General features: G+C 44.3%; 2 protein-coding genes across 6 annotated transcripts in view; one reads left to right on the plus strand and one right to left on the minus strand.

The window, feature by feature from the left end:
• Positions 1–1,527, minus strand: part of LOC137541486 (phosphatidate phosphatase LPIN3-like) — a 138,263-nt gene extending 136,736 nt beyond the window's left edge. For both annotated transcript variants that reach the window (XM_068262792.1, XM_068262795.1), the window contains exon 1: positions 1,444–1,527. The gene's annotated coding sequence lies outside the window, so the exon portion shown is untranslated. The remainder of the gene's footprint in view (positions 1–1,443) is intronic.
• The window catches only part of LOC137541488 (myosin regulatory light chain 2, smooth muscle major isoform), a 183,536-nt gene that overhangs the window by 132,675 nt on the left and 24,197 nt on the right, over positions 1–26,664 (plus strand). The gene's annotated exons all lie outside the window — the stretch shown is intronic.

Raw genomic sequence — 26,664 nt, forward strand, 5'->3', positions numbered from 1 at the left:
ATCGTTACAAAAAACGAACCACCGACTATTAAGGCAAACGACGAACGAGCCAAATCGCTACAAAAGAAAGTTCTGTCTCGGCGGATTTTAACCAACGACGATCGTTTGCAAAAGTAGTACATCGTTGGAAACGGTCGTTCCTACTAGGCTTGACATGCGCATTTCACTATTTCTCCCTGAAACTTCTCATTTTTATGCGCAGGCGCAATAGTTGCTTTACCTGATGTAACGTTTGTTCTAACGATCAGATCGTTACACACATTTAAAAACTAACTTTACTCAGGTCGTTCTTTCATCAATTAAAAGCTCGTTCGTCGTTCTCAACGAACGATCGTTGCCGCATGTGTGTACGTAGCATTAGGCTTCTTGCACACCAAGACGTTGCATTAGGTGCCACGTTAAGGTCGTATAACGTGCACCTAACACAACGTATGGTGCTGCAAGAGCCGACTGTAGAGTGAGCCGCGTTAGGCGGCTCGAGTCCTATAATGTCTCCCAGAGTGGCGCTGATTGGCCAGCAGGACCACGTGATGCGGAGCGAGACACTCCGCATCACGTGGTCCCGCCGGCCAATCAGCGCCCGCCAGTGCAGTGAATATTAAGTAGCCATGTGCGCGGCTACTGTAGCTGGCTCTCCCCGCCTCCTCTCCGCCCCCCACTGCGCATGTGCAAACAGTCTAACGCGGCTATAGCCGCTCCAACGCCGTAGCATGCTGCACTTTGCACAGAACGTGCAGCGTTACATGTAACGCAACGTGGGCTGTGTGAACAGCCCACTTGTGTTACATTGCTGTGCGTTGGGGGAGCGTTACAGGCGCACTAACGTGCGCCTGTAACGTCTTGGTGTGTAAGCAGCCTAAATCACAATAAAGGTATTATAGTTCACTCATTTATTCTTCATAATTTAAAATGACTGACATCCATCTATGAGAGCTGCATCATAGCTTTCTGTGAGGGACCGAGACTATGAGGATGATCCTGAGGGGGGTATCAGCGCTGTGACGTCTCTCAGAGGTATAAAAATATTTAATGGATATTTTTTCTCTCTACAAGATCTTTAATTTCCTAAATGAACAATATTTCTTGTCTGACAAGCTACCCCTTCATGATGCATGGTTTTGGCCATGCATAACCATGGCAACACTGCACAGTTGGACAATTGGAGAAATTGTATTTGTCATTACAACTTCTTTTGAACTCCACTGAAACAAGGCCAATAGGGCATTCCAGCCAGTAAAGTACCAGCAGGTTAGAAATGGCAGCTTCCAAGTTACTTTCATGACAGGATAAGTGAGTTCCGAATGTACAATGTCCCCCTTCCATAAAGTTTAAAGACTTTGTTTACATACACTTCTCCTCTATAGCAGCATATATACTATACACACCAGCCTTTCTAACTCTACACTCTGCTTCCCCCTCCCTCCCTGTGAAAGTTGTACTCACAATCTGTGCTCTTTATCCAGGTCTTATCATTCCAGTATGCATATTCCTTCCTTTTCCTGTCTGAGCCCAGGAAGTAGGAAGCAAATCAGGGGAGGGCAGCACTCAAATTGACATCAAAATGTTTGTTCCTGGTGCTGCTCACTCAGTTGCATTGCATTGTGTGGAACAATAAATGTGTGAGGAACGTCACTCATGCATTAGTGGGACTCAGAAGAAGCACATCAATGAAGTTCAGCACTGTGTTTTAAAAAATAATTTATTATTATTTATTAGAGTGAACATATGATGCAGCGCTGGGCAATAAATAAGGTTACAAACGTTAATAAACGAGGTGACAGCTAACACAATACAATACTTTTAAAATTATTATTTAGAATTTATATAGCACCGACATCTTCTGCAGCGCTGTACAGAGTATATCGTCTTGCCACTTAACTGTCCCTCAGATGGGCTTACAATCTAATCCTGATTATGGTCATATGTCTATGTACTATGTTTTGTGTAGTGTATGTATCGTAGTCTAGGGCCAATTTAGGGGAAGCCAATTAACTTATCCGTATGTTTTTGGAATGTGGGAGGAAACTGCAGTGCCCAGAGGAAACCCACACAGACACGGGGTGAACAAACATACTCTATGCAGATAGTGCCCTGGCCGAGATACAGGTAATAAGCACTGCAGTAAAAGAAGTATTAAAGAGAATATGAGATGGATTAAAGAGAACCTGTAATAAAAAAAAAATCTCCCTCTGGGAGATACTTACCTTGGGAGAGGAAAGCCTCAGGGTCCAAATAAGGCTTCCCCGTCCTCTGTAGCCTTGGGGAATCCAGCGCTGGCTGCCCCAAAACTTCCTCGACAGAGCCTGACAATGACTGCGCAGGCGGCCAATATTTGCCTACCGCGATCCTGCGCAGGTGCAGTAGCGGTTCTTCGTTCAGGCTAAGGCGGAAATACAAGAGCTCGATCGATACGCTCTACTGCGCAGGCGCAAAGGACAATAGCAAAGGACAATAGGGCTCGGCTATTTCTGCCTTAACCCAAATGAAGAGCCGATACTGTGCCGGATCGCCATAGGTAAATATTTACCTCACCGCTGTTCAGGGGGGTCGCAGCGCTTTTCTTTAAAATAAAATAGTTAGCAACTTATCTATGGAGAGGGAAGTTTCTAGCTCCTAGAGGCTTCCCATGTCTTCTTGGAGATCACCGCTCCTGCCTAGGACCCTCTGGAAGAGAAGATGATGCATTTTTACTTGATGAATAAAATGAAGGCGTTGAGAGCTGGTTCACATTTTGGTGCGATTTCAGCCTTTTTTTTAAGCGCAGGCGATTTTCAAAATCGGCCACAAAACACTTGTGCAATGAATCTCTATTAGAAGGTTCATATCAGTGCGTTTGCGGAGCGCAAAGCAGTGCCTGTACCATTTTTGGAGCGATTTGGTTTAATGGAAGGTATAGGAAGAGCGCTAAATGCTCACAAAATTGATTTGTGTGGCGATTGCGTTTGCGATTTTAAGAATAAATACATTGTATTTATTCTTTTCCAGGTCAAAGAGTTCACTTACGGACTTGCGTCAAGGAGTGAATAAAAAAAATCGCTCTGCAAAAGCGCTTTAGAAAAGCGCTTTTAAAAAAACCGTAGCGTGCAGGCAAGCACTGGGAGGAGCTACAAACATTGCGCACAAAACCCTTGCGATTTCGATTTTAGGACTTTACTTTTTTTTTTTGCTTTTTTTTTCAGCCAGTGATTTGCAATAAGGAATCGCAAGCATTGTGCGGAAAAGTAAGGTTATATCTTCTTTCTTCTTTTAACGCTATACAGACTCGCAGATGGCTCCTGAAAATGCAGAGACCCCCTAGGAAAGCATTAGTTGCGTTTTTGAAGCGATTTTGCTTTGTGGCACAATCGCAATGAATGCATTCTGACAAAAATACACAAATGCATTGGGATATCCATTCATTATAATAAATGGAAATCACAACCATATCGGGTAAAATCGCATAGCAATTCAAGTGTTGTGCATTGCAGTGGCCACCTCTATTACCCGCAGCACGAATGTGAGGATGGGGCCTTAAAGGAAATCTAAAGTAAAACAAATTTGTCCAGTTTAACTAACCTGGGACTTCTTCTAGCCCCTGTAGTCTTTCTGGCCCCACGCTGTCATTCCATTCCAATCCTTTCAGCAGCTGTGTCCCTCTGAAAGCTGCATGTGCAGCGTCTTTATTCATGCTTCCGTGGCTGGCAGCGTTCTGCATTTAATGCAGCTTGTAAAAATTACAACTGCGTATGCGCCAAATGCTCCCTGCTTCTTTAGTGTGATCGAGGAGGCCTGAGAACAGTAGCTGGCGACTGGCTCAGTCGATCAGCTTTCGAAGGGACACAGCTGCTGAAGGGACGGGAGCAGAAAAATAGCAAGGGACCAGTAGACTGCAGGGGGTTAGAGGAAGCCCTAGGTAAGTTAAACTGAGCAAATTTGTTATACTTAAAGCGGACCTGAAGATACGTAGAAAAAAAATAGATTCACTTACCTGGGGCTTTTCACTGCCCCCTGCATCCGTCCTGTGTCCGCGCCATAGTGGAACTATCCTCTGGTCCCACGCCGTGGCTCACTTTGAGTTGCAGATCACCGTCCACTGTTCCTGCGCAGCCTTGGCTGCGTGCGTCCTCTTTCCCTTTCCCATTGCTGGGAGCGTCCTGCGCAGGCGAAGTAGAGATTTCCTCGTATTGCGTATTCGTAGGACGTAGTGAGGAGGAGGTGCCTTGACACCTTGTAGGAAAATACACAGGATACAAAAACGGGAGCCCAATAGTGTGATATGTTTGATATAAGATGTAAAAATAATAAGTAAGACATTACTCACATAGAAGGGTTGCAGGGGGGCAAACGACCACAGGAAGCAGGTGGAGGCCATAAGCCCGACTCCACTCAGGGTGGGCCTTACGGACCTGGTTGTGATCGCTCTCCTGGAAAAAAAGGGAGACAAATGTCCACCGTGTTGGGAACCATGTGTGTTCTGTCACCACCCCGTCGAGCAGGATATGTATGGGGGTATATAGTATGCACAATTTGAGGAAAGCGGCGCCCTGGTGGATAAAAGCTTTTAAAAGAAGTTTAACAGACACAGACATAGAACATTTATATTGCGCTTTTCTCCTGGCGGACTCAAAGCGTCTGAGCTGCAGCCACTAGGATGCGCTCTATAGGCAGTAGCAGCGTTAGGGAGTCTTTCCCAAGGTCTCCTACTGAATAGATGCTGGCTTACTGAACAGGCAGAGCCGAGATTCGAACCTGGTCTCCTGTGTCAGAGGCAGAGCCCTTAACCATTACACTCCCCAGCCGTCAGCTTAAAATTGAAAAGGAAACGAGGTAGCTTACCTCATTGACGAAATTTTTATGTTAATAAAAGATTTTATTTAGCACAGGCAACGCGTTTTTTGCGGGTCTGAGCCCGCTTCCTCAGGCCAATAACAGTGCCAAATTGAAAAATCAATTTAGCATAGGGAGCCTCCCTATGCTAAATTGATTTTTGTATTTGGCATTTGTGCCTGCATATGACACTCCTGGCGACAGGAGCCCGAACAAGGATGTGGGCATCCAGGGCCGCGTAGGCACAGCCCCAGGAACTACTTACCTGGGGCTTCCTCCTGGTTGTATGTAGCACTGCGCCTGCGCAGGACGCTCCAGACCACGTGAGCGTGATGGGACACCGGAGCTGCAGCGAGGGGTAGATCGGCTGCCAGGGGCTGGAGGAAGCCCCAGGTAAGTAGATCTTGTTTTGGTGTTTTTTTCCTCAGACCTGTCCTTTAAAGCGGACCCAAACCAAACATTTTTTTAATTCAAGATATTTAGTGGCACCAGTCTGCCACATACAAAGATAAATAAACACTCCTTCAAGCCTATGAGCATTTCAGTGCATGCTTTTTACCTTTCTCTTTTCATAACTAGCGTACAGGTGGCAGCCATTACTTCTGAGCTTAGTAGGAGGTTTTAGATCATGGGTGTGTTTGTCATCAGCTACCCTCCCTCACAGGGGCATCGTCTATGTGAAATCTCACACAAGCTGAGATCCCCTCCCCTGTGACATCATCAGTAGCAGCCTGTGTTTTGTTTTTGTTTATTTCATCCACCAGTCTGCCGGATTCTGTCCCGGCAATATGAAAGGAAGAGAGGGGTTCCTCCAATAAATGTAAAATATTTTATATTTGTCATCATGCAGCTGAAAAAAGGCTGCTATTTATTATTAAAAGTTAGAAAATAGATTTAATAAAATCTATTTTCTAAATTCTAATAATAATTAGCAGCCTTTTTTTCAGCTGCATGATGACAAGTATACAATATTTTACATTTATTTGAGGAACCCCTCCCTTCCTTTCAAATTGCCGGGAAAAATCCGGCAAACTGGTGGAGTAGGTGGTGTCCGGCAATGGAGGAATTGCTAATGACTGCCCCTAGTATAACCCTAGTTATGAAAAGAGAAGGGTGAAAAGCATGCACTGAAATGCTCATAGGTTTGAAGGAGTGTTTATTTATCCTTGTATGTGTCAGAGTGGTGCAACTAAATATTTTTAATTAAAAAAAATGTTTGGTTTGGGTCCGCTTTAAGGTGGTTGTACACGATGCAGCCAAATCATTCAATTTTTACAATTATTTAGTTAGTTGTATACAAAAAAATCAAATCAAATTTTTGATGTTTTAGTCTTCCATAATTACGGTATCTGATTGGCTGTGGTAGGAAATTTTGATGATGTTTTCGGAACATTTAATAGTGTATCATAGATTGAAATGACTTTACAAACAGTACTAATATCCAGAAAATGGATTTTAAAAACATTACAGGTAAAAAAAAAAAAGTACTGTATATGGCCACCTTATGCTGTTTCGTCCCATCCTGACCAAACCTGTGATGTCACTAGTGCCCCACCCACACCTCGCCATCATAAATCGAATAGCTAGTGAGGAGGTGGGCAAGAACTGGTCATGTCACCCAGATTGCACTCCCTGTGACTGTGCTGCTGGTCTGATTTGCCTGACATACATAGCACTATACTAACATGGATGATGCAACACAGACACCACTGACTGACTAAGCACATGGGGCTGGTTTTAGTTTATGGCATATTCTTTTCTCTTAGAACAGGGTTCCTTTTAATAACATTGATTAAAATATAAGTCCCTATTGTTTTCCCTCTGCTTCACATAAAGGACCGGCACCACACCAGGTATTTTATAGCTCTTCAAGGTTTAATCAAACAAACATGTTAGCAACGACAGACTGCTGTTTCGACCCTCCTGGGCCTTTGTCAAGTTGCAAGAATCATATAGCACCAAATGACATTCAAACATACATATATAGTGAAAAAACACGCCCACCTAGGGCCCAGTGACCAATCCTGAGAGCGCACTTGTGGAGGACCTGATGGGAGACTGACTGCCATCCTGCAAACCAATAACAACCTGGCATTTCAAAAAGTCACTCACCAATCAAAATAAAGACGGCGAGTTCCCCGCTGCCAGAGCATCTAAAGTGCGCATCATAGCAAAGCCGCTACCACCATCGGAGCGAGCGATGTGACTTCCTGGTCATGTGATCAAATCACATGACTTGAGTCAGCTGACAAAATTCAGCCAATCATATGCGCACCTCTTCGCAACATACGCAGCCTCCGCATCATAGCGGTGGGAGGTGCCCAAGCGGCCCAGGATACCACCCATGTATCCATGCCTACATAGACACTCCACAGTGTACACAAGCCGCCGCACTCACCCCACCACGCAAAGTTAAAGGGGAACTCTGCCAGTCTCTCCTATTGCGCTCTTCATATTGGTCTGAAAAATATAAAAGATTAAAATATCACTTATCAAACATTAAAGAGTACAAATCCTAATTACAAAATAACAAGACAAGTTAGCAGAAGACACTTAATGACTAAACACAAAAACCCAGATCTAACTCCCTATTGAGTCCTGCTCTCCCCCTTGCGTCCAATCTTCTGATCCACCCCGCCTCCCTGCGAAGCAATTCTTTTAGCTTATTACCCCCCCGCCACTGTGGTGATACCCCATCAATGGCCATGACCCTCAACTGAGACACATTATGTCCAAAATTGATAAAATGATCCGATACTGCCTGTCCTGTAGTGCCATTCCTAATAGCTGATTTGTGGGCTGAAATCCTAACCTTAAGGCACTGAGTAGTCATGCCAACATATATAAAACTACAGGGACACTTAATCAAATACACCACGTGATTTGAATCACAGGTGTAGTGGCCCCTGACATGGTACTCAGTGCCCAGGGTAGGATGTCGAAATGTATTACTCCTAATGACACTGTTGCACATATGGCAGGACAGGCAGGGGAACATACCAGTTCTCGACGAACAGGACTGTGCCAGTGGAGCCGACTTAACACGTAACTTGTCTCGCAACGTCGGTGCTCGTCGAAAAGACATCATGGGAGGGCTCCTAAATTCAGGTACCCTTGGAAAACCATCCCGTAAAAGATGCCAATGCCTCCGCAGTGAGCGCGCCACGACGTCACTGCAGACATTGTACGTAGACACAAAGGGAATACGTGGTATCCCCCTGGTGTTGCGCCTCCGTCGTTGTTTTTGCCCCTGCGAGGCCTCCAATGGATACCCCCTGGAGCGAAACTTATTAATCAATTCACTCTTACGTGTAACACATTTGTCAGGCTCACTTACAATCGTGTCTATCCTAGACAGTTGACTACCTGGAATTCCATCCTTCACCCCAGCTGGATGAAAGCTTTTATAGTGAAGGGTGGAGTTCCTGTCCGTCGGTTTGGTATATAAATCAGTCCAAATAGTTCCCTGTCTGTTACACACCAGAACATCAAGGAATGGAATACACTCCAAGTCCCAATTTGCTGTGAGTTTGATGTGTGGGCATTGAAGGTGAACCTCCCGGATAAAATCATCCAGGGTACAACGTGGCCCCCTCCACATGCAAAACACGTCATCTATGTACCGCCACCAACAAAGGGCATGTCTGCGATACAGCGGGTTCAAATATACGAAGGTCTCCTCGTATAATCCCATAAATAAGTTTGCATAGGAGGGGGCCACGTTAGAACCCATGGCGGTCCCTCGTAGCTGTCTATAGAACCGCCCACCAAACTCAAAATAGTTCTCCTGCAAAACAATTTCCAGTAACCGTACCAAAAATCTACGTTGAGCATTGCTACAGTCTGTCTGTGTCATGACATACCAGTCTACTGCCTCTACACCCCCATCATGTGGGATGGAGGTGTAGAGGCTTTCGACATCCAATGTAACCAAAGCCACACCCTCATCAAGGGATGGCAGTGACCTCAACTTGGTTAGGAACATACTGGTGTCTCTAAGATAGGAGTCAAGAGTCTGGACTATAGGCTGCAAGAGTCTATCAAGATACTTGGCCAGTGGAACAAATACCGATCCCACACCCGCCACAATCGGGCGTCCAGGAGGGGAAAGTAAAGTTTTGTGAATTTTTGGAAGTATATATATATGTGGCGTGGTGGGATTAACTTGCTGTAAATAATTGAATAATGGTTCATCAATTAAGCCACTGGCCAAAGCATCTCGCAGAACAGCCAAAATTCGTCTCTGTATCCTAGGTAAAGGATCATGCTGTAATACTTCATATACACACTCATCAGAGAGCTGCCTCTCAATTTCTCCATTATAATGACTCCTATCCAACACAACCACTGCTCCTCCCTTGTCTGCAGGACAAATAACAATATCAGCATTATTCTTTAAAGCTTGCAAAGCAGATCTCTCACTTTTAGATAAATTGTGTGAAACATGAAATACTCCATCCCTGAAGTCCCGCTCAATCACAGACATGTCCTCCGTTACCCTGGCAACATAATTGTCAATGATGACATGGCTAGATGGAGTGAATGAGCTCTTATTGCGTAAACCTGCATCTTTTAATCGTAACTCATCATGTTCTGCATTCACAGAAACACTCGGAAAAGCAGGTATTGCACTAAAGTAATGTTTTAGCTTCAGGGAACGAAAAAACCGGAACAAATCCTGATCAAGTTCAAAAAAATCAGGAAAAGAGGTTGGACTGAAAGAAAGACCAAAATTGAGCACATGTTCCTCAGTTTTAGATAGTGTATAGGAGGATATATTTACCACTAGATTGTCATTGTTCATCTGCCCCTCCTGGGCCTGAGGTTCATCAAGTTCCTGGGCGGTTTGTTTTTGATTCCTCCGCCGGTACCGCCAGCCCCCCCTCCGCTTCCTCCTTCTTGGGGGCGAGCCGGGGAATTGTCCCTTGATGTAGGTATATCCTCAGAGCCAGATGATCCAACACCCGAACCTGCAGCACCAGATTGACCTCTGCCAGGGATTCTCCTTTGACGTCGTTGTGGTCTATTCTGTATAGGAGTGACTTGTTTCTGCCATGGATATACATATCCGGACACGTAATCCGTCTTATCCCGATTGAACTTCAGACGCATGGCCTCCTCCTGGGCTTTAAGGTAGTCGGCCAACTTTTTATCCAAGGCGTCCATAAATTTGACATAGTCATCCTGTGGCATCAAATCGTTAATCTGCTTCAGGACTGGCTCCATCTTATCATCAAGGATCGGCAACTCTTGCTGTATCCTCACAATAGTGTGTAGCATCGAATCATAAGAAGCCTTGTTCCAAATTTTTACCCATACATCACAGAAATCTGTATCCTTGGGAAAAAGCAGAGGAGCCACATGTGCACGAACTGCACGAGGTATTCTCCGTGCCCTGCAGTATTCAGCCAATGTTTTGGCATGCACCTCCAGATTGATCTTGGATCTCCTCAGGGTCTCATATTCAACCTGAAGTGGTTTCACATCTGGTTTCAGAAGAAAGGGAGTACCAGATTCAATGGACGCCAGGATTGATGCAGCCTGGGTTCCTGAATAATAAAAGGTGTCCTCTGCTGTCGTCTCAGTATCAGCCATGGTGCTCACTGTGGTGGGTACAATGCAGTATACTTCAAACAGTCAGGAGCACCACTATAGGCTCCAAGTAGAAGGTATAGGTGTGCCAAGATCCTCACCCCGGTACCCAAGGGGTCACAACATCCGCTTCACATAAAGGACCGGCACCACACCAGGTATTTTATAGCTCTTCAAGGTTTAATCAAACAAACATGTTAGCAACGACAGACTGCTGTTTCGACCCTCCTGGGCCTTTGTCAAGTTGCAAGAATCATATAGCACCAAATGACATTCAAACATACATATATAGTGAAAAAACACGCCCACCTAGGGCCCAGTGACCAATCCTGAGAGCGCACTTGTGGAGGACCTGATGGGAGACTGACTGCCATCCTGCAAACCAATAACAACCTGGCATTTCAAAAAGTCACTCACCAATCAAAATAAAGACGGCGAGTTCCCCGCTGCCAGAGCATCTAAAGTGCGCATCATAGCAAAGCCGCTACCACCATCGGAGCGAGCGATGTGACTTCCTGGTCATGTGATCAAATCACATGACTTGAGTCAGCTGACAAAATTCAGCCAATCATATGCGCACCTCTTCGCAACATACGCAGCCTCCGCATCATAGCGGTGGGAGGTGCCCAAGCGGCCCAGGATACCACCCATGTATCCATGCCTACATAGACACTCCACAGTGTACACAAGCCGCCGCACTCACCCCACCACGCGAAGTTAAAGGGGAACTCTGCCAGTCTCTCCTATTGCGCTCTTCATATTGGTCTGAAAAATATAAAAGATTAAAATATCACTTATCAAACATTAAAGAGTACAAATCCTAATTACAAAATAACAAGACAAGTTAGCAGAAGACACTTAATGACTAAACACAAAAACCCAGATCTAACTCCCTATTGAGTCCTGCTCTCCCCCTTGCGTCCAATCTTCTGATCCACCCCGCCTCCCTGCGAAGCAATTCTTTTAGCTTATTACCCCCCCGCCACTGTGGTGATACCCCATCAATGGCCATGACCCTCAACTGAGACACATTATGTCCAAAATTGATAAAATGATCCGATACTGCCTGTCCTGTAGTGCCATTCCTAATAGCTGATTTGTGGGCTGAAATCCTAACCTTAAGGCACTGAGTAGTCATGCCAACATATATAACATATATCGGATCATTTTATCAATTTTGGACATAATGTGTCTCAGTTGAGGGTCATGGCCATTGATGGGGTATCACCACAGTGGCGGGGGGGTAATAAGCTAAAAGAATTGCTTCGCAGGGAGGCGGGGTGGATCAGAAGATTGGACGCAAGGGGGAGAGCAGGACTCAATAGGGAGTTAGATCTGGGTTTTTGTGTTTAGTCATTAAGTGTCTTCTGCTAACTTGTCTTGTTATTTTGTAATTAGGATTTGTACTCTTTAATGTTTGATAAGTGATATTTTAATCTTTTATATTTTTCAGACCAATATGAAGAGCGCAATAGGAGAGACTGGCAGAGTTCCCCTTTAACTTCGCGTGGTGGGGTGAGTGCGGCGGCTTGTGTACACTGTGGAGTGTCTATGTAGGCATGGATACATGGGTGGTATCCTGGGCCGCTTGGGCACCTCCCACCGCTATGATGCGGAGGCTGCGTATGTTGCGAAGAGGTGCGCATATGATTGGCTGAATTTTGTCAGCTGACTCAAGTCATGTGATTTGATCACATGACCAGGAAGTCACATCGCTCGCTCCGATGGTGGTAGCGGCTTTGCTATGATGCGCACTTTAGATGCTCTGGCAGCGGGGAACTCGCCGTCTTTATTTTGATTGGTGAGTGACTTTTTGAAATGCCAGGTTGTTATTGGTTTGCAGGATGGCAGTCAGTCTCCCATCAGGTCCTCCACAAGTGCGCTCTCAGGATTGGTCACTGGGCCCTAGGTGGGCGTGTTTTTTCACTATATATGTATGTTTGAATGTCATTTGGTGCTATATGATTCTTGCAACTTGACAAAGGCCCAGGAGGGTCGAAACAGCAGTCTGTCGTTGCTAACATGTTTGTTTGATTAAACCTTGAAGAGCTATAAAATACCTGGTGTGGTGCCGGTCCTTTATGTGAAGCGGATGTTGTGACCCCTTGGGTACCGGGGTGAGGATCTTGGCACACCTATACCTTCTACTTGGAGCCTATAGTGGTGCTCCTGACTGTTTGAAGTATATTGTTTTCCCTCTAAGGCAGGGATCACACTTGTAACTGTAAATGCAAGTGTTTGAATGCACATACATTTTTTTGCAATTAGTTTTGTTTTTCTCTGCCATTACCTGCATTTTGCCATATAATTTTTTTCTGCTGCAACTTGCACGGAGTCAAATGATAGGAAGCTTGAGGCAAGAAATACATCACCAGGCCTCATTCATTTGCATAAAACAGGTGCGTTTTAAATGCATGAAAAAAAGCAAAACAAATGCATCCCATTGCCATATGTTTTTAATGCTTCCATTTTTTTTATTACTGCTATAGAATGGCAGGTGAGAATAGCATGACTGTGCTTTTTTAGGATGGTCAGATGTAGCTGAGATATCTGCCTGTCTATCTGCAGCCCTAGGAGGAGAGGGATGGCTATCATACCAGGAATACTTCAGGTGGTAATAGGGAGGACACACAACTTCCAAAAGGATATGACACTTGTGTGCTTACAGTTTAGTATGTCATATTAATATGTATATCAGTCTTTCCTGGCATTCACTGCAAATGTTTCCCCCCTCAGCCCAGTCTGTTGTGTTCCCAGTTCCTTGTTGAAATGGCATTTATGTGACAGCTCTGCTCAAAGCATGCAAACAACAGATGACTGTGTTTTTAATTGCTCAGTGTTGTCTGCAAAGCATGGCAAGTGTGTGGTGGGGCTTACCAGAGACATAATGAATACTCAATTTGTCTTCATGTTTTTTTCGTACAGTACCTGTACAACTTAAGCCCACAGGGTTGTTTATTTTTTTGCATCTGAGCAACTTTCACCTCCCATTCATTTGCCAATAACTTTATCACTACTCATCACAATGAATTGATCTATATCTTGTTTTTCCCACCACCAATTAAGCTTTCTTTGGGTGATACAGTTTGCTAAGAATTAATTTATTATAAATCCATTTTAACAGGAATATTAAGAAAGACATGGAAAAAATCATTATTTCTCAGTTTTTGGCCATTATAGGTTGACATTAATACATACTACCGTAATTAAAACTTATGTATTTTATTTTCCCATTTGTCCCACTTATTGCACCATTTAAATTATGTCCCTATCACAATGTATGGCGCCGATATTTTTTTATTTGGAAATAAAGGTGCATTTTTTTCAATTTCCAGTCCATCACTATTTACAAGCCCATAATTTAAAAAATTATATTAATATACTCCTTTGACATGCATATTTAAAAAGTTCAGACCCTTAGGTAACTATTTTTTTTTATTAAAAATTTTATTTTTGGTGTGGGAGGTAAACAGCTCATTTTAAATGTAAAAAAAAATTATTTATTTAATAAAAAAATGGATGTGGGTGTAGTTTTACTATTTCCAAAAGTCCTGGAAGCGTGATTGTACGCTTCCAGGAAACATTAGGATGACGGGAAACTTTTTGTAACTCAGAAAAAACGCAGCCTCTGGTAAGAGGCTGACGGTTTTTCTGAGGGGGCTTCGATCAATGAATGGGATCTATAATCCCATTCACTAATCGCTGGGCTAACGGCCGGCAGCGGAAGCACGCGCGGCCCGCGGGAGTGCGCACAGCTTATCTGGAAGAGAATGTTCGTCCAGATAGGTTTAAGTGGTTAAGGTATATCTAGATATAGGAAGTGTTTTTGATACTGAAATCAGGATAATTAACATAAAAGTGAATATCCTGAATAATTTACTGGATTCTACTATATGTCAATGATGTTCTTCTACAAGGACACCTCATTAAATGATACATGAGGCCAAAAAAACGAATGTATCTGTAATTACTCTCTTCCAGCCCCTAGAAGTCTCTGTGTCCCCCGCGGTGGGAATGCATGAAGTTCTGCTTCAACCTTTTTCACTCCTATGTCCAACATTGGCCTTTTTCTGCATAGGTCCATTGTCGGGAAATAGTCAGACAGGAAAAATGACAGCCCCTAGGTGACGCTGTTTCCAGATAAGGTCCGGCACAGTGTCAGCCTATTCAGATCAAATTGTTGGACTGAGTCCGACTCCATCCTCCATCACTGCACCATGCAATACATGTATTACATGGACGCATTTGGGCTGTCACTGAGGTGCTGTTGTCAGACCCTATGAGGTCACTTTGATTCCCTTCCAGCACCTCCAGCACCACGCAGCGCTTGGTAATAACAAAAGTATGCTGTGCAAGGGGGGTGAAAGCTGGTGCGGCCCCTCCCCCTGATTCCAGGTCCACTCGCTCTAGAGCAAGGAGGTAGAGACCTTCCGCAACCCTGCAGCTGCTGCATTTTCAAAATCACTCATAACCCTTCCCCCCAGCACACCAGAAAAATTGAGTGCTCGGGGCCTGAGGGAAGTGGGTGATTGTCAAAGTGGATTGGAAAGGGTTAAAAGTCTTAGGGGTTGATATCTTAAAATATTTGTTTACTGTCTGTAATGTTTTTTGATTCCCGCACCCGAAACTAATATGCAGGTAAGGAGAGTCCGAGGAATGTCACAACACCTGCTCTGTGTACTTGCCCCAAGTGATTGCTTTGTGAAGTATTCTATTCACAATAATTAAGGTTTATGACTTTATTCAGTAGACTTTGCAAGTGTGGGAGTGCAGAAAGGGAGTTTCCAGGTGATTCACTGTGAGGATTGTCACTATGTATTTGTCATGGGACACTGGCACTTTTGCTATGGAAATGAATAGATATTCTAGTAAATCATTACCTCCAGCAGTAAAGTGAAATATGCTGTAAAAGAGGAATTATGATACTGTGGAAAAAAAGAGGCTGTGGATGTTGGACTTGCTCACTCTATACATTAGTTGTAAAGAAGATGGGTGAGGAGTGCAGCTATATAATGGGTTTGACAAAAAAGCCGCACCTACAGGTGCATAAACTGGTATATAGCCATGGAATAAACTTAAAGAGAAACCGTGACCAAGAACTGAACTTCATCCCGATCAGTAGCTGATACCCCCTTTTACATGAGAAATCTATTCCTTTTCACAAATGGATCATCAGGGTGCTCTGTAGGGCTGATATTGTAGTGAAACCCCTCCCACAAGAAACTCTGAGGAAACTCTGGCAGTTTCCAGTCTGTGAACCTTGTTGCATTGTGGGAAATAGCTGTTTACAGCTGTTTCCAACTGCCAAAAAAGCTAGCAGCAGCTACATCACCTGCCAGCAGTAAAAATGTCACTATGTGGTAAATGTCAGAATGTAAATCAGGGATTTAAAAGATTTTACAACGGGCAAACACTGACTAAATTATTTATACATAATTATTGTAAAAATCAAGCACTTTTTTATTACATTATTTTCACTGGAGTTCCTCTTTAAGCCTCATACACACTCCAGATGAAACTCAGCCAAAGAAGCTGATAACCACCGCCTCTGCCAAGAATCTAGTGTGTGTGTATAGCAACTGACGCCTCAGCCAGTAAAAGATAAACAACAGCATAATAACCTGTAAAGAAAAAAAACATTTCTTTGTTACAGCTTACAGAACTCTTGCAATAAATCTGCAGTGTGTCTACTTCCTGCTATCGTGGAGGCAGACAAAGGGTTAACATTCTGTGTTTACATATTAGCTGTGTATGCTGAGGACTGACACATTTCTGTGCTGACATCGCTAAGAGATCAAATTCCACTTGTGATTACTTGAAGATGGGGGGAATTAGACAGGCTCTTCTCTCTAAAAACACATGGTGCAATTCTCTCTGTTTTCCTTGTGTCCTGTGCAAAAATTCAGGTCCACTTTAAAGCAGACCTCAGGGATGGGTTGGAAGAAAACCTTATATTCCCCTTCTCAGCAAGTGTCTCTGGTACTTGCTTTTCTCCTCCCTAAATACCCCACTGGAGATTTTCAGGCTGCAACTTCCAAGATGGCCGTCACGTGCCAGGTTGTAGGGCAGGGATAGGGAACCTATGGTTTGGGAGACAGATGTGGCTCTTTTGATACCTACATCGGGCTCACAGACAAATCAGTAGGGGTTGATTCACTAAGCTACACTGCTCAAGCAGCACAGCTTAGTGTGGCAGCGCTAGTAAAATGTTCAAAGTAAGCCCACTACTGCTGTAGCATGCACTACTAACTTACTCGAGCTCCCCCAAAACTAACAGCCGCTCCAGTTGTCCCACTCTGGACCCTGTCATGTCCAGTGACTTTGTAGGATGAGATTCCTGCACTTTGGTTGGCCCAATAGGCTGCCTGTCAGTTAACAGGCAGCCTACTGGGACCTTATCCTACAAAGTGAATCAATCCCCAAGTCAGTTAGCTAATTGTACAAGCTGTTAGGGCCCTTTTCCACTAGCGGCGTTTGCGATGCTGAATCGCAAAATCGCAAACCGCTAGTGATTTTGAAATCGCTATGGTTTGCTTTTTACATAGGAATCGCGGTAGGTAATTTCCACTACCGCGATTCGTTTTTGACTCAAACGCGATCGCACCGCGGAGCGATCTTTGCCGCGATTTTGCTATGCAGTGCATTGCATAGCAAAATCGTGAACGCTATCGCAGGGAAGTTTCCCGCACTTGCGATTCAGCAATTGCTAGCGTTTAGCGCGAAAGCTAGCGATTGCTAGTGGAAAAGGGCCCTTAGTCTGTTATTTCTCTTGTCTGCCTCTTGGGGAAATTGGTGATGTTGCTGAAACCCAAGAGAAGCTGAAGACATGTCTGACACTTCCGCTGCCCAGAGGATCAACTGTATACACATCACCATGGCAACAGGAACGTGAGCCCTCTGCTGCGCATGTGCACTGTCCCAGTTTAAAACATATTGTATGGCTCTCACGGAAATACATTTTTAAAATGTGGCGTTTATGGCTCTCTCAGCCAAAAAGGTTCCTGACCCCTGCTGTAGGGCGACCATGAGAGCTGCCTTGATTGACAGGGTCACTACTCATTTACCAGCGAGCTGTTTGTAACTGTGTGGCGGACAATCCTGAAGACGCTCTGTCGCCCTTCTGGGGTGACAGCGGCACAGAGGGACAAGGTGGATCCGAATCAAAGGACTGGATCAAAATAACATGCACTAGGTGGGTTGCAGGAGATGGGCTTTTATTCCAGCGAAGCAAAATCACAATGCTACAACTGTGTGCCTCCATCTGTAGTAACAGTCTAGGGAATTCCTTTTTTGGTCTCAGTATGTTTATGTTCATGTGCTGGAAGCAAGAACTGTAAAGAAGTGGTTTCCAGAGTCTGGTGTGGAAGAGCTTAGCTTCCCTCAGCATAACTTTGATGAGAGCCCCTCTCTTTAGGGCTCGTTCCCACTGTTGCGACGCGATTTCGGCCGCATTCCGACGCTTGTAAAAACGCATGCGGATGAGTTTCCGCATGCGTTTTTACCCGCGATTTCGCATGCGATTTCGCATGGCAAGGTGCCATGCGAAATTAACCATGACACTGCCAGGGCTAAATAAAATTGAAAAAGGTGCGAAATCGCACGCGAAATCGCGGGTAAAAATGCATGTAACAAACGCATGCGTTTTTACTATTAAATACATTAGCGGCGATTCGCACGGATTCCCGACGCAGGCGAAATCGTTGGCTCTTTTGTGCGGTTTTTTCACGCTGAAAAAAACGCACCTCAACAACGCTACAGTGGAAACAGGCCCATCCACTTGCATTACATGTGCGGATCTGCATGCGTTGGACGCATGCAGATTCGCGATAGTGGGAACGAGCCCTCATATTCTCCACCTTCTGCATATAATTTCAGCTCAGCACCATCTCCACAGTGTGGAAATCTTCCTCTGGCAATGTATCTTCATACCGGATTCCAACATGACAGCAGCAAAAAGAGAATTGTGTTTTCACTTACCATGGGCTCAATTCACAAAGCATTGCCGCATGTGATAAAGCTGAAAATAACCGATTTTGTCTAATATCAATTCACAAAGGCTGTTACGGCATGGAAAACTGAAATTACCAACTAGTGAGGTAAATGACCAAAGGTGTAAGGTAAATGCCTCATAGATGTCAATTCACAGAGGATAACACATGCGGTAAAACAAGTGAGATGTTTGGTATTGTATCCAGCTTGGACTGTCTGTAAGATAACAAACAGCCATTTGTGAGGTTACAGAAGGCAGGTGAGAAGAAGACAAAGGAGAAAACACGGGCAAAGAAAAGAAGAAAGTTACTGCAAGTGTACCTGAGATGGGGCCCCTTAAAAAATGTATACATACTTGGGGCTTCCTCCAGCCCTCTCGGGCCTGATTGTTCCCTCGTCGTCCTCAGTTGCCCTCTCCCACAAATGGCCCCAAAAAATCCTCCAGTCAGGGCCAGTTGGCGCATACGCAGTCTGGCCAGGCACCCTCCCCATCTCACGCCTGTCGCCGGGAGCGCTCTGCGGAACGCTCCAGGCGACGTGAACATGGTGGGAGCATGCACGCTTATGAAGCTGTTCATTTATCAAACTGATTGCATAGTGCATACTTAAAAAAGATATTAAATGAAATTTTAACCAAACATGAAATGTTTACCAAGCATGACAAATGCAGCAATTGTAAGCCCCAGATCATAAATTCAGTAATCCTCAAAATAAATTCTGCAATCATGAAGACCCCCAGCTGACAAATACAGTAACCGCGAGGCCCCCACATGACAAATGCAGCAATCATGAGGCCCCCACATGACAAATGCACAATTGTGAGGCCCCAGATAATAATTTAGCAATCATGAGGTCTCAAATAACAAATTCTGCAATCATGAAAACCACAGATGTCACATGCAGCAATCATGAGGCCCCCGAATGACAAATTCAGCAATCATGTGAACCCCAAATGACAAATGAGCTCATAAAGAACTTATCCCATAAATAACACATGCAGCAATTCTTAAACCCCTTATATAACTAGTGTGGTGATCATTTTTACTGAATAAACAAGTGAGCCCTAATGCCAACAATTATAACAAATGTGGCTCTTCTATCTCCCCATTGTTACAGGTACAGTATAGCCCCTATTCTCAGATATATCTCCTGCCTATTTTAATATTAATAATAAATGCAGCCCCTGAGCCCTCCCTTAAAGAGACTCTGTAACATGAAAAACATCCCCTGGGGGGTACTCACCTCGGGTGGGGGAAGCCCCGGGATCCTAATGAGGCTTCCCACGCCGTCCTCTGTCCCACGGGGGTCTCGCCGCAGCCCTCCGAACAGCCGGCGACTGTGCCGACTGTCAGTTCAATATTTATCTTTGCTGGCTCCAGCGGGGGCGCTGTGGCGACTTTCGGCACGGAAATAGACGGAAATACCCGATCTCCGTCGGGTCCGCTCTACTGCGCAGGCGCCGGAAACTTGCGCCTGCGCAGTAGAGCAGACCCGACGGCGATCGGGTATTTCCGCCTACTTCGGCGCCGACAGCCATCAGAGCGCCTGTGCAGGAGCCAGGAAGGTAAATATTGCGTCACCGCTGTACGGAGGGCTACAGCGAGACCCCCGAGGGACGCAGGACGGCGTGGGAAGCCTCATTAGGATCCTGAGGCTTCCCCCACCCGAGGTGAGTACCCCCCAGGGGCCGTTTTGTCGTTACAGTTCCTCTTTAAGGGAAGGAGAGGACGGGGACTAACCTTCCTAACGTTGCTCTGGCGATCGTTGCTTCCCTCCGCTCTGGCCAGCATCTCTGCTTGCTCTGACTTAAGTGTTGGGTCCCTGCTTGATGATGTCATCAAGCCGCGACCCGGAACTAGACTAGAGTCAGTGCGAGCAAGGATGCCAGTCAGAGCGGAGGGGGCTAGAGCTGCTCATCGCAGGACCCAGGGAGATGAGTAAAGGCTGCTGGCAATACGGGGGACACCTGGCTATACTGTGGACATAATGCCTAGCTATCTGTACTGGGGATCCGGCTGCCTGACCCACCAAATGAGCCCCACTGCAGGTAAAATGCCCTGGTCCTTAAAGGACATCCGAGGTGACATGTGACATAATGAGATAGATATGGGTATGTACTGTGCCAAGCACTCAAATAACTATTTTGAGTTCCTATTTTTCTTTCTTTGCCTGAAAGAGTTAAAAATCGGGTTTTCCAGTTGACAGTTTCTATTCGGGTCGGGACTGGGTCGGACTACAGTGTGACCCTCACTGTTGAGGTATTATAACCATGAAACATTTTTCCTGGCAGTAAATGGCGTCTGAGAGCAAGGAAGAGATAAAAAGGCTCAATAGTTCATAGATTTTAGCTCTGGCTTACTTCAATGAATGTGTCATTGAGCAGAGACAATGAAACAGTAATGTACAGCAGGAGTTGTCATTTGTTGTAATTTGTTTGATGTCTGAATGAAACAGTAATAACTTAAAAAGTAGAATGAAGTGTAAAATAAAACCGTGGGATGTCTTAAAAAGTAATTTTTAGGGGAAGGAGTATAGGTACAATTGTTTATCTCATCGGTTTATTTTCACCTCGTATGTCCACTTAAAGACCGCTCCACTCCAATTGGTGCAGATGTGGCGGCAGCCCCAGGACCGCTTAACGCTAATCGGCGTGCAGTCCTGGGGACGGAGTTTGCAGGGGATCATGCGCACCGATGCACGCGCTTCCCCGCTTGAATGGCGGAGCTCTGCTCTACTCCGTCATCAGTCTTCCTTCCGCTGCGATCTAAGGCAGCTCTGTACTGGGGACAGCCGTGTGACAAGGCTGTCCCCTCTGTGGGCTAGGAGGTGATCGGCTGTCATAGGATGAAGCCTATGACAGCTAATCACGCTGATTGGCTGGCGGCGGGAGGGAGGGGGGATTGTAAAATAAATTAAAAAAAATAGTAAAAAGATATTATAAAATAAAACAAACAAATATTTATAAAAAAAAAAAAAAAAATCTGGGGAGCGATCAGACCCCACCAACAGAGAGCTCTGTTGGTGGGGAGAAAAGGGGGGGGGGTGGGGATCACCTGTGTGCTGACATGTACGACACTGCCGTCCTCAAGTGGTTAAGGGGGGTTAGGCAGCCGGTCCCCAGAAGTTTAACTACTTGAGGACCGCAGTGTTAAACCCCCCTAAAGACCAGGCCTTTTTAATGTTGATTGGCCACTGCAGCTTTAAGGGCAAGTTGCAGGGCTGCACAACACAGCACGCAAGTTATGCCCCCCCCCCCCGTGTTTATTTAATTTTTTTATAAATATTTATGCTCGTGCTTTTTTTTTTTTTTTTTTTTTTTTTTGTTTTGTGTTTTACCACTCCCTCCCCTCCCAGCCAGCCGATCCTGGCGATCGGCTGTCATAGGCTTCTGCCTATGAGAGCCGATCGCTCTTTTGTCCCCCAGGGGGATAGCCGTGTCGCACGGCTGTCTCCAGTACAACGCTGCTGCTGATCGCAGCACTGTACTAACTGTAAAGACGGCAATCGCCGCTTGGAGACTGAAGGCGGGGCGGAGCTCCGCTCCCCGAGCAGGAGATGCGCGCACAGCCAGCGCGCAATCTCCTGCAAAATGCAGCCCCAGGACTTGACGACAATTGACGTTAGGCAGTCCTGGGGCTGCCGCCGCGACCACGCCCGTTGGCGTGGGGCGGTCTTCAAGTAGTTAAAGGACACGCAAGGTGAAAATAAACTAATAAAATGTAGTTTTAGAGCAGGTGCAGAAACGAGCAACAAAATTGATACGTGGGATGGAAGGTCTCGCTTATCAAGAAAGGTTAGATAAACTGGGTTTATTTAGTCTAGAGAAAAGACGCCTTAGAGGGGATCTAATTAACATGTATAAATACATCAGAGGGCAATATAATAGCTTGGCGGATGAGCTTTTTGTCCCTAGGCCTTCTCTAAGGACTAGAGGACATGATCTGCGCATGGAGGAAAAAACGTTTTAGCCATTTATTTAGGAAAGGGTTCTTTACAGTAAGAGTGATTAAGATGTGGAATGCATTGCCACAGGAAGTCGTTATGGCAAACTCTATACCTGCATTTAAAGGGGGCTTAGATGCTTTCCTTGCGTTGAAAGACATCCATGGCTACAAGGTAATGCCTAATGATGTTGATCCAGGGATTTTATCTGATTGCCATCTGGAGTCGGGATGGAATTTTTCCCTTTAGGGGCTAATTGGACCATGCCTTGTAAGGGTTTTTTCGCCTTCCTCTGGATCAACAGGGATATGTGAGGGAGCAGGCTGGTGTTGTACTTTATACTGGTTGAACTCGATGGACGTATGTCTTTTTTCAACCAAAATAACTATGTAACTATGTAAAAAACAATTGTATCTATCCTTCTCCTAAAAAATACTTTTTTACTGTTTTATTGTTTTTGCTTAATGACACATTCATTGAAGTATGCCAGAACTAAATTCTATTAACTATTGACCCTTGACCATTTTTATCTCTTTCCTGCTCTCAGAAACCATTTTCTGCTAGGAAAGTGTTTTATAGTTGTAATTTCTTCAGTGATGTAGTCTGACCCAGTCCTGACTCAGACAGGAACTGCCATTCACATACCTGATATTTAACTCTTTCAGGCAGAGAAAGAAAAAAAAGGAACACAGCATAGTTATTTGTGTGCTTGGCATTGTACATACACATGTCTATCTCATCATGTTACGTCACCTCGGGTATCCTTTAAGTATAAGTGTGGTCCCTGAGTCCCCCTTATTAATAACAAATGTGGATTCTGTGTCCAATTTATTCCAAGTATGACTCAATGGCATTGGTGGAGGGCAAGGGCAGGGGAGTTTGTCACTGCATGGCTCCTCCACCTCCGCCAGGCCTGCAACACTGGGACATGCAAGTGGTGGAAGGGTGGAAATTCACACACCTACATGTGCATGATCTGTGCGCGATGATCCAAACCCTCCATACAGTGTACATTTCACTGGACCCCCCCCCCCCCCCCATAGCAAAAAAAAAATCTTGCTGGCCAGCTATAATTAGCAGACTTCCTATTTAGTTTTCATACACTTAAAATAAATTATATCTATACTACCATCTGGAAGTGCAATAATCCTTTATTGTAAACTTGTATAAAAAAAAAATTGACTTGATAAGTCAAAGAGGAGCTGTAGTCAAAATAACATAATGAATTAAACTGTTTATTGTTTACAATATTTGTTTATAAATTATTTAGTCAGTGTTTGCCCATTGTAAGATGTTTCCTCTTCCTGATTTATGTTCTGCAATTAATAATAACAAGTCGCAACATCATTAGAACTGGCAGGTGATCTCTGCAGAATGTTCATTTACTGGGAGTTCTAAACCCAGTAAAAAAAATGTATTTCCCAGAATGCTTGGGGGGGGGGGGGGGGGGGTTGCATAATAAACAGCGTAGGCTAAGCCTCAGAGGTAGAGCGGGCTGCATACCAATATACAGCAATATATAGCTATAGGAGGTGCTTCTGCATTCTACTATACTTCGTCGCACAGTTCCTCTTTAAATGCGTGGGTGCACATTTGCAAACAGTAATGTAGGCTTCCTTTTTGTGCCCTGTTCATTCTCTAATTCATGTCTAAAAACAGATCGGTGTATGGGAGAGCAAGAAGTTTGTCCCTGCATTCTTCTTCCTCAATGTATGTGAGAATGATTGCTGAAACATTTGTCCTGCATCCATTGGTTATTGTTACTGTGCCGATTTGCATATGAAATGAGAAATTTGACTGGATGCTATAGCAAACCATCACTCACACTTCCACACACAGGCCCTGGGCTGCAGATTTTTCTCTTTCATTTAAAGCCCGGAAGCCCACTAATCATGCTCATTCTGGGTCAGTGACTCGAGCTTTTCAAGCGAAAGGTTTGGCACAGCCAGAAAACAAGCCATGGAAATAAAGCAGGCTACTTCAATGTCTTTCATTACAGGTTTCCCTAATCCAAGTACAGTGTAGTATTTGTGAAATTGGAGTCAGCTCTTTTGTGCAGCCAGAGCTCTTTAAGGGAAGCTGAAGTCAGAGCAGAGCTGGATCATCCATCCAAATCTAGGCAGTTGCCTAGGGCCTGGAGAAAGTCTAGGGGCCTGGTGGATGCTAGCCCTCACCAAATCTTACTAAAAAAGCCAGGTGACCATCAGCCGTGGGCCGAAAGTGCTATCTTGCATAAGGCCCCATTTCATCTTAATCCATTTCTGAGTGAGAGGTATATGGAGGCTGCCATTTTCATTTCCTTTTAAACAATACCAGTTGCCTGGCAGTCCTGCTGATCCTATGCCTCTAATACTTTAAGCCATAGACCCTGAACACGCATGCAGATCAGATGTTCCTGACAAGGAGCCTAATACAGGGAAGCACAGCAATATTACCCTTGCTACTGGCACGGAGTACCACAACCTGCGGTAATCAATTAGTTGTTATGGTAACATGTATTACTAACGAGTGTTACCATTACTGCATTCTCCTGCATCAGGCCCAAGATTAGCTGGATGTTTGTTTAACCACTTAATGACATGCTGACTTATAAAAATATCCTGCTAGAGCCTCTTAATGGCTCCAGGACGTTTTTATAAGTCAGACAGTGCTGCTGCATCCCCGTGCACGTGAAAATTGTGAAAAAAAACAAAAAACACCCCCCAAAAATTACACCTTTACTTCCAAACGATATATTGTCACCATACTTTGTACTAGAGACATAATTAAAATCTTGTGATAACCAGGACAAATGGGCAGATAAAATGTGTGGGTTTTATGTACAGTAGCAGTGTTTATATTAAAACCATAGAGGATGAATTTGGAAAAATAGTGTATTTTTTCATTTTTTTCAGCCGTAGTTCAGCTTCAGATAATAGTACATTTACATTAAAGACAACCAAGGTTGTAAAATATAAAACATTTAATGTAAACCTATGTTTTAGTTATGCAAGAATCGGACGGTGCTAGGGTTAGAAACTCACCTTATTCACGTAAAACCCCACCCCCGCGAAACCACTATGGCCGTTTTTGCCGAAATGTTTCCGAAGCTCTGTGGCCACCCCCACCTGCGTTGCCTGAGGGTCCCAGTAGTATCTGATATTCTACCAGCGGCTATTTCCGATGCACGAATTCCCTTGCCACCCTTTTTACATGTACGCTCCTCAGGTGGGTTCAAAGGGGAAACAAACCTCCAAAATCAGATTGTTTTATAGATTGTTAATCCTGTCTGATTCAATCCGGAAAATAAATGTCGACCTTCAATCACCTTAGCAAATCAATTTAGATTGAACATTTTAGCAACAATAGCAATTGTTTCTAACAGATTCATTGTACATTTTGATCTTTTGTCACAAAAGAAATAATTAGAATGGATGAAAGTGTTTTAATCGATTTGTTGTAATTGCCAATTTTTGGTGTGTTTTTGTTTGATGGCATTTCTATTGGCATCACTGAAAAAGACAAATACCTGAGTTTTTCAGATTTCTTTAGTTGTTACATAGTTACATCCTTATTTGGGTTGAAAAAAGACATGTGTCCATCGCGTTCAACCAGAAAATACAACACTAGCCTGCACCCTCACATATCCCTGTTGATCCAGAGGAAGGCGAAAAACCCTTACAAGGCATGGTCCAATTAGCCCCAAAAGGGAAAAAATTCCTTCCCAACTCCAGATGGCAATCAGATAAAATCCCTGGATCAACACAACCGGGAATTAATTAGTAATTATAGCCATGGATGTCTTAAACTCAGATATAGAATTTGACATAACTACTTCCTGTGGCAGCACATTTAACATTTTAATCACTCTTACTATTAAGAACCCTGGCTAAAATGTTTTTCCTTCATGCGCAGATCGTGTCCTCTAGTCCTTTGCAATAGCCTAGGGACAAAAAGCTCATCCGCCAAGCATTTATATTGCCCTCTGATGTATTTACCGTATACAAGTTTAATTAGATCTCCTCTAATTAACTTGTATAAATACATTAATTTATTTATACAAGATAATTAGATCTAAGGTGTCTTTTCTTCAGACTAAATAAGCCCAGTTTATCTAACCTTTCTTGGTAAGTGAGATCTTCCATCCCTCCAATCAATAGTTACTCATCTTTGCACCCGCTCTAAAACTGCAATATCTTTCCTGTAATGCGGTACCCAGAATTGAATTCCATAATCCAGATGAGGCCTTCCTGGAGAGTTATTGCCATTGTACAGGGAGTACAGAATTATTAGGCAAATTAGTATTTTTACCACATCATCCTCTTTATGCATGTTGTCTTACTCCAAGCTGTATAG

The sequence above is a fragment of the Hyperolius riggenbachi genome, chromosome 12 (assembly GCF_040937935.1).
Source record: "Hyperolius riggenbachi isolate aHypRig1 chromosome 12, aHypRig1.pri, whole genome shotgun sequence".
Classification (NCBI taxonomy): domain Eukaryota; kingdom Metazoa; phylum Chordata; class Amphibia; order Anura; family Hyperoliidae; genus Hyperolius; species Hyperolius riggenbachi.